The 14,062-nt window shown below is 39.4% G+C and overlaps 1 protein-coding gene across 1 annotated transcript in view; it reads right to left on the reverse strand.

The window, feature by feature from the left end:
• LOC116527869 (GTPase IMAP family member 7-like) overlaps nucleotides 1-14,062 on the reverse strand; it is a 122,479-nt gene that overhangs the window by 47,475 nt on the left and 60,942 nt on the right. The gene's annotated exons all lie outside the window — the stretch shown is intronic.

Raw genomic sequence — 14,062 nt, forward strand, 5'->3', positions numbered from 1 at the left:
ATTCCTCTACCCGCATTGACTTTGTCTCAGACCCCACCACTCTCACCCACAGATTCCAGCTCATCTCTTTGGTGTTGCTCTGTAATTCCAAACCTCTTCCCTATGACATTATCCGCCCGTTGCTTTCACAGCCAGAGAGACCCAGGTTACTGATGGCCTCTATTACCAAAGAGACAAGCAAAAAGGGAAAATAAGCTGGAACACCTGAGCCCATGCTGGAGAGCAAGCCTACAAGTCCTTCTTGGAAGCCATTGCACACATCAACAGGAACACCAGTGCCAAATGCTGAGACTTGACATTTCCTCAGCAGCAGAGGCTTTTAGGGAGTTGGTTTAGGGAGTTGTGAACAGATCTTGGCAGAGGCCTTGGTAGGAAATGAAATCACTTTTCAATATACTCTGGCAGTGAATAAACAGAAAAGTTCTGCCATTGGCAGCCTGAAGAGAAAGGGAATGATCATTGATGAAAATAAATGTGAAAAAAAAAAAAAGAATAACAGAGTGCCCACTGTAAGCAATCAAAGGTTTTAACCCTTGACCCAAATCAAGTGAGAAACACTTGATTCTTGCTCTTTGGTTGAGGAGGAATGGGGCAAGGGCCAGAGACCCTGCTTGTGGGAGTGTGGAAGGAGAACTCCAGGAATCCCAGAGAGAAAGGTAATTGTCTGGTTCAACCTACGCCCAGCTAGGGCTGAATGCAAGACACACTGGGGAAGAGAGTATGTTTGGTATACAGTATGTTACAAGGCTGTCTGTATGCAGTGGGATACACACAAAAGGATAAAGTATGTCATGAAAAACACCTGAAACAAATCAATGGATGAAAACAACCTATAGTGCTGAGGCAACCGTATATCCACATGCAAAAGAATGTTGGACGCCCTACCTTACACTAAACGCAAATATTAACTCAAAGCAGATCAAATATCCAAATAGAAGAGTTAAAACAACTGAAGTCTTAGAAAGAAAACAGGTGTATAGCTTCATGACCTAGGACTAGGCAACTGTTTCTTAGATATGACACCAAAAGCACAAGTGACCAAGGATAAATAGATAAATTAGGTTTCCTGAAGTTTTAGCGAGGTGTACTTGACAGATAAAAATTGCATATACTTAAGGCATATAATTTGGAGTTTTGATATGCATATACGTTGTAAAATACCACCACAATCAAGCTAATTCACATATCATTACCTCACATAGTTACCTTTGTGCATGGTGAGAAGACTTAAGATCTACGCTTTTAGCAAATTCCAAGGACAGTCATTCATTGCTTAATGACTGGTATGTGTTCAGAGAAATGCATTATTAGGCAAATTTGTCATTGTGCAAACATTAAAGAGTGTATTTACACAAACCTACGTGGTAGAGCCTACTACATACCTGGGCTATATGGCATAACCTATTGTTCCTAGGCTATAGAGAGCATCAGGTCCCCACTCTGTAGAGAAGGGAACAGAGGTGGCACACCTTTGAGAGATATAGCAAGTTCTGCTTCCATCATAGTTTAGGGTTATATCCAGCTTTCTCACCAGAAACTATGGTGGCCAGAAGTAAGTGACACAACATTTTTCAAGTGCTGAGAGAAAAGGGTTGTACAGCATGTTACCGTACTGAGTACTGTAGTATTTTTGTATGGAAATGGTAAGTATTTTTGTGTGGAAACTCATATAAACATAGAGACATAGAAAACGTATGATAAAAATATAGTGTAAAAGATGAAAAATGGTAACACTGTATAGAGCATTTACCATGAATGGAGCATGCAGGACTGAAAGTTGCCCTGGGTGAGCTAGTGAGTGAGTGAGTGAGTAATGAGTGAAGGTGAAGGCCTAGGACATTACTGTACACTACTGTAGACTTTGTAAACACTGTACATTTAGGATATACTAAATTTATTTTTAAAATAAAGTAATTGCATTATGATGTTATGACAGCTAAGATGTCACTAGGCAATAGGACTTTTTCAGCTCCAGTATAATCTTAGAGGACCACCATCACATATGTGATACATCACTGACTGACCAAAACATCATCATGCATCAGTGACTACAACATTGCTAACTATATTCACATTGCTTTACATTAGATCTCCAGAACTTACTCGGTTTGCATAACTAACATCTTTTACTCTTTTACCAGTATCGCCATATTTTTCATTCCCTTCTGCCCCAGGCAACTGCCATTCTATGAGTTTGACTATTTTAGATGTCACGAATGAGGGAGACCATGCATTATTTGTCTCTCTGTGTTCAACTTATTTCATTTAGCATAATGATTGGATTTCATAAACAAAAACTCTTTGCCTATCAAAGAATGCCACTAAGAAAGTGAAAAGACAGCCATCGGGATAAAATGAAATAAATAATATAGCTGATAAAGACCAAGTATCAGAATACATAAATAATTCTTACAACTCTAAAAAGATAAATACTCCAATTTAAAAATGGACAAAATATTTGAATAGACATTTCTCCAAGGAAGATACAAAAATGGCCAATAGACATATGAAAAGATGCTCATTATTATTGGTCATCAAGCAATGCAAATCAACAACCAAAATAAAATGTCACATCAGATCCATTGGGATAGTTATAAATTTTTTAATGAAAACAATAAGAAATGTTGATGAGGCGTGGGGAAATTAAACCCTTATACATTTCTGGTGGGTAAGTAAAATGGTACCACTGCTATGGAAAACAATTAGGGATTTCTTTAAAAAGTTAGACATAGATTTACCATATGGAAAAATATGGAACTCAGTAGTTCCATTTTTCGTATGTGCCTGAGAGAAGTGAAGACATATGCTCAGACAGAAAGTTCTACATGGATATTCACAGCAGCATTATTCATGATAACCCCAAAGTGAAAACGACACTATCAACTAATATCAAATGCCTATCAACTAATGAATGGATAAATAAATATGGTATATTCGTACAACAGAATATTGTCTACTCATAACAAGCAATGAAGTATAAATACATGCTACAACATGAATGAACTTTGAAAGTATTATGCTAAGAAAAAGAAGCCAGACATAAAAGACCATGTAAACACATTATTCTGTTTACACAAAACATCCAGAACTGGGGTGGGCTCATAAGAGTGGCCTTAACAGGATTTTAACTTTAGTTTCTAGCATTGTGTTGACATTTATATTCTGGTTCACTTTTTAAGTTTTTCTCTACTTTTACGGTTGAATTATGTTTCCAGCAGAAAAAATATACTAAAACTCCCATGCCTATGAATGTGACTTTTTGGAAACAGGGTCTTTGTAAATTTAATAAATTTAATCAAGTTCATATTTAGTTGAGTTAAGATTAAAGTCGTTAGAGTTAGACTTAATTCAATTTAATTGCTATCTTTATAACAAGAGGGACATTTGGACAGGGACACATGCAGAGGAAAGACAGCCATGTGAAGTCGAGGCAGAGATTTAGAATTTTACTACCACAAGCCAAGGAACACCTGGGACTACCAGAAACTGAAAGAGGTAAGCAAGGGTTTTCCTCTGGAGGCTTCAGAGGGAGCATGCCTTTAACAACACCTTGATTTCAGACTTTGGACCTCCTGAATGGTGAGAGAATCCATTTTTAGTAGCATAAACCACCGAGTTTGTGATACTCTGTTATGGCAGCCCTAGGAAACTGGTACATCCTCCATGTTGAGATTCTCCAGTTAATCCTGGTCAACACTAATAATTATATGTTGATGCCATTCAGGGGATGAAAGGGAAGGTAGTACATAAGTGTGGGCAGGCAGGGCAGTGAGGGGAGTACAGGCTCCTCTCAACCACTCTCCTCTGAGAAAGGCATGTTGGTGGCAGCAGTGACCAAAGGAGCACATTGATCCTAAAGCACAAGGTGCTGACCAAAACCAAAGCCAAGGCCTGCTATAGAACTAAGGGACATTCAAGCACAAAGTGATCCTGGAGAAGGATATCCACAAGGAAAAATTTAAAAGTCCTATGAGACTTATACTCCTGACACATAAATATATTGGAATGGGGAAAAGGTGCCTAAAATCTGTAGAGAGGGAACAGAGGTGGCACACCATTGAGAGGTATATCAAGCTCTGCTTTCATCATAGTGTGTAGGGTTATATCCAGATTTCTCACCAGAAACCACGTTGGCCAGAAGTAAGTGACACAACATTTTTCAAGTGTTGAGAAAAAAGGGTTGTCAACCCCAAATCCTATAGCCAGAGAAAACATTTTTCAGGAATAAAAGAGGAATCAAGATATTATCGGATGAAAAGAAATTAGAATTTGTCACCAGCAGACCTCTCTGAAAGACTAAGAGAAGTCCTATAAACAAAAAGGAAACTATGTAAGAAGGAACTTGGAACACTAGCATGGAAGAAAGAGCTCAGTAAGCAAAAATATGAAGAAATATAACATGTTCTTCTTTTGAGTTTCCTAATATGATTGATGGTTGAATGAAATATTATAACATTGTCCAGTGAGGTTCTAAGTTTATGTAGAAAACGTTTACAACAATGTATATTGTAAATAGGGGAAGTTAAAGGGATGTAAAGAAAAGTAAATTTTATATGTTTCACACAAACTGGAAAAATGATAGCTTCAGTGGACTGTGATAAGTTGTGTGTATATATTTTAATACCTAGCAAAATCACTTAAAAAGTTATATAGAAAAATACATTTAAAAAACATTATGTATGGGGTAAGCATATGTAATTATTACTTGTCAATTAAAAATAAATTTTGATGAGGAAGCAAGATGGCCGTTTAGAACAGCTCAGGATTGCAGCTCCCAGTGAAAGCACAGAGGGTGAGTGGACGCCGCGTTTTTATTGCCCACAGACTAGGAAATTCCCGGGCGGAGGTGCTCCACGGTCGCCAGCACGGCTGTTTCGGCCAGTGCGGCTGCTTTGCCCCGCGCGGCTGCTTTGTCGGCGCCCCGGAGCCTCGGTTCTCCGTACAAAATACACAGGTCCGGGTGCCCTTTTGGCTGGCGATTGGAGCCACGAGAAGTCGCCCACTCGTCTGTTTAAAAAGGGGACTCAGCAGAGAACCAGGACAGTAGATTCCAGGACAAAAAAAAAAAAAAAAAAAAGCGCCACAAACCTCAGTGCCGCTGTTTAAGCCAGCGCAGTGAGTGGCCGCAGGGGAAAACAAACAGACCCCGGCGCCTCTTCAACAGGCGACTGGAACACCAACTTAAAAAAGGCTCTGAGGCAGGGAGCCAGGCGATCAGGCTCGGCTGGTGCCACCCCCACAAAGAACAGCAACCAGAAACTCTGGATTGAGACATTCACGGCAAGCGCAGCTGAACCCGGGACAGTCCAGCTCTGTGGGGGAGGGGCGTCTGTCATTGCCAAGGCAGCCCGCCATTGCCAAGGCAGCCCGCCATTGCCAAGGCAACCCGCCATTGCTGAGGCAGCCCGCCATTGCTGAGGCAACCCGCCACAGCAGAGAGACTCTGCCTCAACAGAGGCGGGCCACCATCACCAAAGCAGTTCTAACTACACCCGTATAAACAGGACTGCAGGGAAGTTCACTCGGCAGCGGGGCGGAGCCCACAGCAGCTCAGCAAAGCCTCTATAGGCCGACAGTGACTAGGCTGCCTCCTTGCTGGGCAGAGCAGGTCTGAAGGAAAAAAAAAAAAAAGAAGGCGGCAGCATAACGGAAACTCATAAATAAAGCCCTAAATCCCTGGGACAGAGCACCTGGGAACAAAAAGTGGTTTATGAGTTCTGCTGCAGCAGACCTAAACGTACCTATCCAGCAGCTCTGAATGAACAACAACAGAGCTCACAGCTCACCATTTGAGCTCCTATAAAGAAGAGACCGTCTCCTCAAGCAGCTCCCTGACCCCTATATATCCAAAGAGACACCTCATAAAGGAGAGATCAGATTGACACTAGGCAGGTATCCTTCTGGGACAAAGATAGCAGAAGAAGAAAACTGGTAACAACCCTTACTGTTCAGCAGCTGCTGCAGGTGAACCCCAGGCAAGCAGGGCCTGGAGTGAACCTCAGCAGACCTACAGCAGAGGGGCCAGACTGTCAGAAGGAAAACCAAGAAACAGAAATAATCCCATCATCAACAAACAGAATGTCAATCTGAAAGATTTGAGACCCAATCTGAAAGCCAGCAACTACAAAGTCGACAGGTGGATAAATCCTTAAAGGTGGGAAGAAACCAGCGCAAGAAGGATGAAAACACCTGAAACCAGAACACCACTCCTCCTACAAGGGATCACAACTCCTTACCAGCAAGGGAACAAGGTTGGAGGGAGAAAAAGTGTGATGAAATGACAGAATCAGACTTCAGGAGGTGGGTAGAAAGAAACTTCCGTTAACTTAAAGAACATGTTCTAACCAAATGCAAAGAAACTAAGAACCTTGAAAAAAGATTTGACGAAATGCTAACGAGAATGGACAAAATAGAAAGGAATATAGGTGAATTGATGGAGCTGAAAAATGCAACACGAGAACTTCGTGAAGCATGCACAAGTATCAACAGCCGAATTGACCAAGCAGAAGAAAGGATATCAGAGGTCGAAGATCAACTCAATGAAATAAAATGGGAAGGCAAGACTAGAGAAAAAAGGGTAAAAAGGAATGAACAAAATCTCCAAGAAATGTGGGACTATGTGAAAAGACCTAATCTACGTTTGATAGGCGTACCTGAATGCGATGAAGAGAATGAATCCAAGCTGGAAAATACTCTTCAGGACATTATCCAGGAAAACTTCCCCAACCTAGCAAGGCAGGCAAACATTCAAGTCCAGGAAATACAGAGAACACCATAAAGATATTTGTCAAGCAGAGCAACCCCAAGGCACATAATCATCAGATTGACCAGGGTTGAAATGAAGGAGAAAATACTAAGGGCAGCCAGAGAGAAAGGTCAGGTTACCCACAAAGGGAAGCCCATCAGACTCACAGCAGATCTCTCAGCAGAAACCCTACAAGCCAGAAGAGAGTGGGGGCCAATATTCAACATCCTTAAAGAAAGGAACTTTCAACCCAGAATCTCCTATCCAGCCAAACCAAGCTTCATAAGTGAAGGAAAAATAAAATCCTTTGGGAACATGCAAGTATTCAGAGATTTCATCACTACCAGGCCACCTCTACAAGAGCTCCTGAAAGAGGCTCTACACATATCAAGGAACAACAAGTACCAGCTCAACTAAAGGGAAAAACACCCAGCTAGCACCAAAATGGCAGTATCAGATTCGCACATAACAATATTCACCCTAAATGTAAATGGACTAAATGCCCCAATCAAAAGACACAGACTGGAAAATTGGATAAAAAGCCAAAACCCATTGGTGTGCTGTATCCAGGAAACCCATCTCACATGCAAGGGTACACAAAGGCTCAAAATAAAGGGATGGAGGAAGATTTACCAAGCAAACGGAGAGCAAAAAAAAGCAAGAGTTGCAATTTCTCATCTCTGATAAATTAGATTTTAAAGCAACAAAGATCATAAGAGACAAAGAGGGACATTATATAATGGTAAAAGGATCAATGCAACAAGAAGAGCTAACGATCCTAAATATATACGCACCCAATACCGGAGCAGCCAGATACATAAGGCAAGTTCTTAATGACTTACAAAGAGACTTAGACTCCCACACAATAATAGTGGGAGACTTTAACACCCCATTGTCAATATTAGACAGATCAACCGGACAGAAAATTAACAAGGATATCCAGGACTTGAACTCAGACCTGGACCAAGCAAACCTAATAGACATTTACAGAACTCTCCACCCCAAATCCACAGAATATACATTCTTCTCAGCACCACATCACACCTACTCTAAAATTGACCACATAATTGGGAGTAAATCACTCCTCAGCAAATGCAAAAGAACGGAAATCATAACAAACAGTATCTCAGACCACAGTGCAATCAAGTTAGAACTCAGAATTCAAAAACTAGCCCAGAACCGCACAGCTTCATGGAAACTGAACAACTTGCTCTTGAATGTTGACTGGATAAACAATGAAATGAAGGCAGAAATAAAGATGTTCTTCAAAACCAACGAGAATGAAGACACAACATACCAGAATCTCTGGGACACATTTAAAGCAGTCTCTAGAGGAAAATATATAGCAATAAGTGCCCACATGAGAAGCAAGGAGAGATCAAAAATTGACACCATATCGTCAAAACTGAAGGAGCTAGAGGAGCAAGATCAAAAAAATTCAAAGTCTAGCAGAAGACAAGAAATAGCTAAGATCAGAGCAGAACTGAAGGAGATAGAGAAACAAAAAACCCTTCAAAAAATCAATAAATCCAGGAGCTGGTTTTTTGAAAAGATCAACAAAATAGACAGACCACTAGCCAGATTAATAAAAAATAAAAGAGAGAATAACCAAATTGATGCAATAAAAAATGATAAAGGGGATATCACCACAGATTCCACAGAAATTCAAACCATCATCAGAGATTATTACAAACAACTCTATGCGCATAAACTAATAAACCTGGAAGAAATGGATACATTCCTGGACACTTGCCTCCTCCCAAGCCTAAACCAGGAAGAAGCCGAAACCCTGAACAGACACATAACAAGGTCTGAAGTTGAGGCAGCAATTAATAGCCTACCACCCAAAAAAAGCCGAGGTCCAGACGGGTTCACAGCTGAATTCTACCAGACATACAAAGAGGAGCTGGTACCATTCCTTCTGAAACTATTCCAAACAATCCAAAAAGAGGGAATCCTTCCCAAATCATTTTATGAGACCAACATCATCCTGATTCCAAAACCTGGCAGAGACTCAACAAGAAAAGAAAACTTCAGGCCAATATCCATGATGAACATAGATACAAAAATCTTCAATAAAATACTGACAAGCTGATTGCAACAGCACATCAAAAAGCTTATCCACCATGATCAAGTAGGCTTCATTCCGGGGATGCAAGGCTGGTTCAACATACACAAGTCCGTAAACGTAATTCACCACATAAACAGAACCAAAGACAAAAACCACATGATTATCTCAATTGATGCAGAGAAGGCCTTTGACAAAATTCAACAGCCCTTTATGCTAAAAACCCTCAATAAGCTAGGTATTGATGGAACGTATCTCAAAATAATAAAAGCTATTTATGACAAACCAACAGCCAATATCATACTGAATGGGCAAAAACTGGAAGCATTCCCCTTGAAATGTGGCACAAGACAAGGATGCCCTCTCTCACCACTGCTATTCAATATAGTATTAGAAGTTCTAGCCAGAGCAATCAGGCAAGAAAAAGAAATAAAGGGCATTCAAATAGGAAAGGAGGAAGTCAAATTGTCTCTATTTGCAGACAGCATGATTGTATATCTAGAAGACCCCATCGTCTCAGCCCCAAACCTCCTGAAACTGATAAGCAAGTTCAGCTAAGTCTCAGGATACAAAATCAATGTGCAAAAATCACATGCATTCCTATACACTAATAACAGACTTAAAGAGAGCCAAATCAAGAACAAACTTCCATTCACAATTGCCACAAAGAGAATAAAATAACTAGGAATAAAACTAACAAGGAATGTAAAGGACCTCTTCAAGGAGAACTACAAGCCACTGCTCAACGAAATAAGAGAGACACAAACATATGGAGAAACATTCTATGTTCATGGTTAGGAAGAATCAATATCATGAAAATGGCCATACTGCCCAAAGTAATTTACACATTCAACACTATCCCCATCAAGCTACCAAGGACCTTCTTCACAGAACTGGAAAAAAAAACACCTTAAACTTCGTATGGAACCAAAAGAGAGCCCACATAGCCAAGTCAATTCTAAGCAAAAAGAACAAAGCAGGAAGCATCACACTACCGGACTTCAAACTATACTACAAGTCTATAGTCATCAAAACAGCATGGTACTGGTACCAAAACAGAGATATAGACCAATGGAACAGAACAGAGGCATCGGAGGCAACACAACATATCTACAACCATCCGATCTTTGACAAACCTGACAAAAACAAGCAATGGGGAAAGGATTCCCTGTTTAATAAATGGTGTTGGGAAAACTGGCTAGCCATGTGCAGAAAGCAGAAACTGGACCCCTTCCTGACACCTTACACTAAAACTAACTCCAGATGGATTAAAGACTTAAACATAAGACCTAACACCATAAAAACCCTAGAAGAAAATCTAGGCAAAACCATTCAGGACAGAGGCATAGGCAAGGACTTCATGACCAAAACACCGAAAGCATTGACAACAAAAGCCAAAATAGACAAATGGGACCTAATTAAACGCCACAGCTTCTGCAGGCAAAAGAAACAGTCATTAGAGTGAATCGGCAAACAACAGAATGGGAAAAAATTTTCGCAGTCTACCTATCTGACAAAGGGCTGATATTCAGAATTTACAAAGAACTAAAACAGATTTACAAGAAAAAAACAAACAAGCCCATTCAAAAGTGGGCAAAGGATATGAACAGACACTTCACAAAACAAGACATACATGAGGCCAACAAACATATGAGAAAATGCTCATAATCACTGGTCATTAGAGAAATGCAAATCAAAACTACATTAAGATACCATCTCATGCCAGTTAGAATGGTGATCATTAAAAAATCTGGAGACAACAGATGCTGGAGAGGATGTGGAGAAATAGGAACACTTTTACACTGTTGGTGGGAGTGTAAATTAGTTCAACCATTGTGGAAGACAGTGTGGCGATTCCTCAAGGATCTAGAAATAGAAATTCCATTTGACCCTGCAATCCCGTTACTGGGTATATATCCAAAGGATTATAAATCGTTCTACTATAAGGACACGGGCACACGAATGTTTATGGCAGCACTGTTTACAATAGCAAAGACCTGGAAACAACCCAAATGCCCATCGATGATAGACTGGACAGGGAAAATGTGTCACATATACACCATGGAATATTATGCAGCCATCAAAAATGATGAGTTCATGTCCTTTATAGAGACATGGATGAACCTGGAAACCATCATTCTCAGCAAACTGACACAAGAGCAGAAAATCAAACATCACATGTTCTCACTCATAGGCGGGTGTTGAACAATGAGAACACATGGACACAGGGAGGGGAGCACTACACACTGGGGACTGTTGGGGGGAAATAGGGGAGGGACAGCAGGGGGTGGGGAGTTGGGGAGAGATAGCATGGGGAGAAATGCCAGATATAGGTAAAGGGGAGTAAGGCAGCAAATCACACTGCCATGTGTGTACCCATGCAACAATCTTGCATGTTCTTCACATGTAGCCCAGAACCTAAAATGCAATTAAAAAAAAAAGAAAAATGATCTATGAACAAAAATGGAAAAAAAACTGAATTCATAACTTCAAAATACTACTAATGATATCTCTATATTCAGATGGCTTCACTGGAGATTTCTACCAAACTTTTAAGGAATTAACACAAATTCTACAATCTCCTCCAAAAAATACAGAGGAGAAGATCCTCTCTGCCTCATTTTGTGAAGCTAGTATTGATTATTATGATATCGAAGCCAGGTAAAATTAGTACAAAGAAAGGAAACTACAGATCAATATTCTTCAAGGATACAGATGTAAAAAACCTTAACAAAATTTCAGCAGATAAAATTCAGCATTATATAAAAAGAATTGAACATCATGAACAAGTAGAGTTTATTTTAGGGATTTAAGGCTTATTCAATATTTTAACATCAATCAGTATGATCTACCACATTAACAGGCTAAAAATTATATGACCATGTTAATCAATGCAGAAAAGACATTTGAGAAAATTTAACATTTATGCATAAAAAGAACTCTCAAATATTAGAGAATCTACCAAAAAACCCTTACAGTTAGTATTGTACTTAATGGTAAAAGAATGAATGCTTTCTCCCAAGATTGAAAACCAAGCAAGGTATTTGCTTTTGCCACTGTTAGTGCTGGAAGTTTCAGTAAGTGAAATAAAATAAGAAATAGAAATACAAGGAAAACAGAAAAGGAAGAAGTAAGATAGCATCTATTTTCAAATGACACCATTGTCTACATAGAAAATGCCAAGGGACCTATTAAGAAAATCTCCTAAAACTAATAAGTGAGTTCAGGATAGCCACAGGAAATGAGATAAAAATGCAAAAGTAAATTGTATTTCTATACATTAATAATGAACATGTAGAAACTGAAATATAAAATATAGTGCCATTTCTAATCACTCAGAAGAACATAAAATACTTAGCTGTGAATATAACAAAACATGTACAAACTTTTTGTACACTGAATACTACACGAAACTAATGAAAGAAATCAAAGAAGGTTAGGTAAATGGAGAAATATACCATGTGCATGGATTGAAAGATCCAACGTAGTAAAGAGATTGGTTCTCCCTAACATAAAGAGACAGCAATATTTTTGTAGATATGGATAAGATTATTTTAAAATTTATATGCAAAGGAGAATGAACTAGAAAAAAATGAAACAGTTTTGAAAAAAGAAGAATAAATGGGAGGAATCAGTCTACCCAATTTCAATATTTATTATATAACTATAGTAATCCAAACTGTGTGGTATAAACAAAGACACAGATATATGGATCAATGAAACAGAACAGAGAATCAGAAATAGATTCTTACAAATATTTCAAAATGATTTTTGGCAAAGATACAAAAGTAATTTATTGAAGAAAAAGTAGCCTTTTCAACAAATGATGCTGGAAAAAATAAATACCAATAGGCAAAAAAGAAAAAAAAAAAATGAGCCTTGAACTACATCTCAACCACCTATACATCCTCTTCAGTAAAATCTCTCTTCATGTGTTTTGTTTATTTTCTAATTGGATTGTTGTTTTACTGTTGAGTTTGGACAGTTATTTATTTAGTCTAGATATCATTTCTTTGTCAGATATGTGCTTTGGAAATATTTTCTCCCAATTTGTAGCTTATTATTATTATTTTTTATTCTCTCAAGAAAGTCTTTTGCATAGCCTACTGTTTCAGTTTTGATGAAGTCCAGTATATCATGTTTTTCTTTTATGGATCATGCTTTTGGTATATTATCTAAGAATGTTTTACCTAGTTCTAGATCCAGAAGATTTTTTTCTTAAAATATGTCTTACAGCTTTACATTTTACATTCAGATTGGTGATACATTTTGAGTTAATCTTTGTATTAGGTGTTTTGAAAAGTGCATGAGAAAATGTTCAATATTATTAGCCATAAGTTTTGGAGGTGGCTGGCCGGATAAAAAGAGCTCTGGTCTGCAGCCACCAGCAAGATCAACCCAGAAGGCAGGTGATTTCTGTATTTCCAACTGAGGTACCAGATCATCTCATTGGAACTGGTTAGACAGTGGGTGCAGCCCAGAGACAGCGAACCAGAGCAGGGTGGGATGTCACCTCACCCAGGAAGGGCAAGGGGTTAGAGAACTCCCTTCAGTAGCCAAGGGAAGCCCAGAGGGACTGTTCGGTGAGTGACAATGCACTGTGGCCCAAATAGTATGCTTTTCCCACGGCCTTCGCCACCCACAGACCAGGAGATTCCCTCGAGTGCCTACACCACCAGGCCCCTGGATTTCAAGTACAAAACTGGGTGGCCGTTTGGGCAGACACTGAGCTAGCTGCAGGAGTTTTCTTCATACCCTGGTGGCACCTGAACCTCTAGCAAGACAGAACTGTTCACTCTCCTGGAAAGGGGACTTTATCCAGGGAGCCAAGTAGTCTAGCTCAGTAGATCCCAACCCCATGCACCCTAGCAAGCTAATATCCACTTGCTTGAAATGCTCACTGTCAGTACAGCAGTCTGAAGTTGACTTGGGATGCTTCAGCTTGGTGGGGGGAGGGGCACCCACCATTACTGATGATTGAGTAGGTGATTTTCCCCTCATAGTGTAAACAAAGCCACAGGAAAATTTGAACTGGGCAGAGCCCACCTCAGTTGGGCACAGCCACTGTATCCAAAATGCCTCTCTAGATTCCTTCTAGAATTTTTTTTTTTTTAATTTTCTGGTTTGTTTGCATAAAGGAGTTTATAGTATTCTCTGACGGTAGTTTGTATTTCTGTGGGATCAGTGGTGATAACCCTTTTATCATTTTTTATTGTATCTATTTGATTCTTCTCGTTTCTTCTTTGTTT

Source organism: Sapajus apella, unplaced genomic scaffold (assembly GCF_009761245.1).
Source record: "Sapajus apella isolate SASKATOON/1434 unplaced genomic scaffold, GSC_monkey_1.0 scaffold56, whole genome shotgun sequence".
Classification (NCBI taxonomy): Eukaryota; Metazoa; Chordata; class Mammalia; order Primates; family Cebidae; genus Sapajus; species Sapajus apella.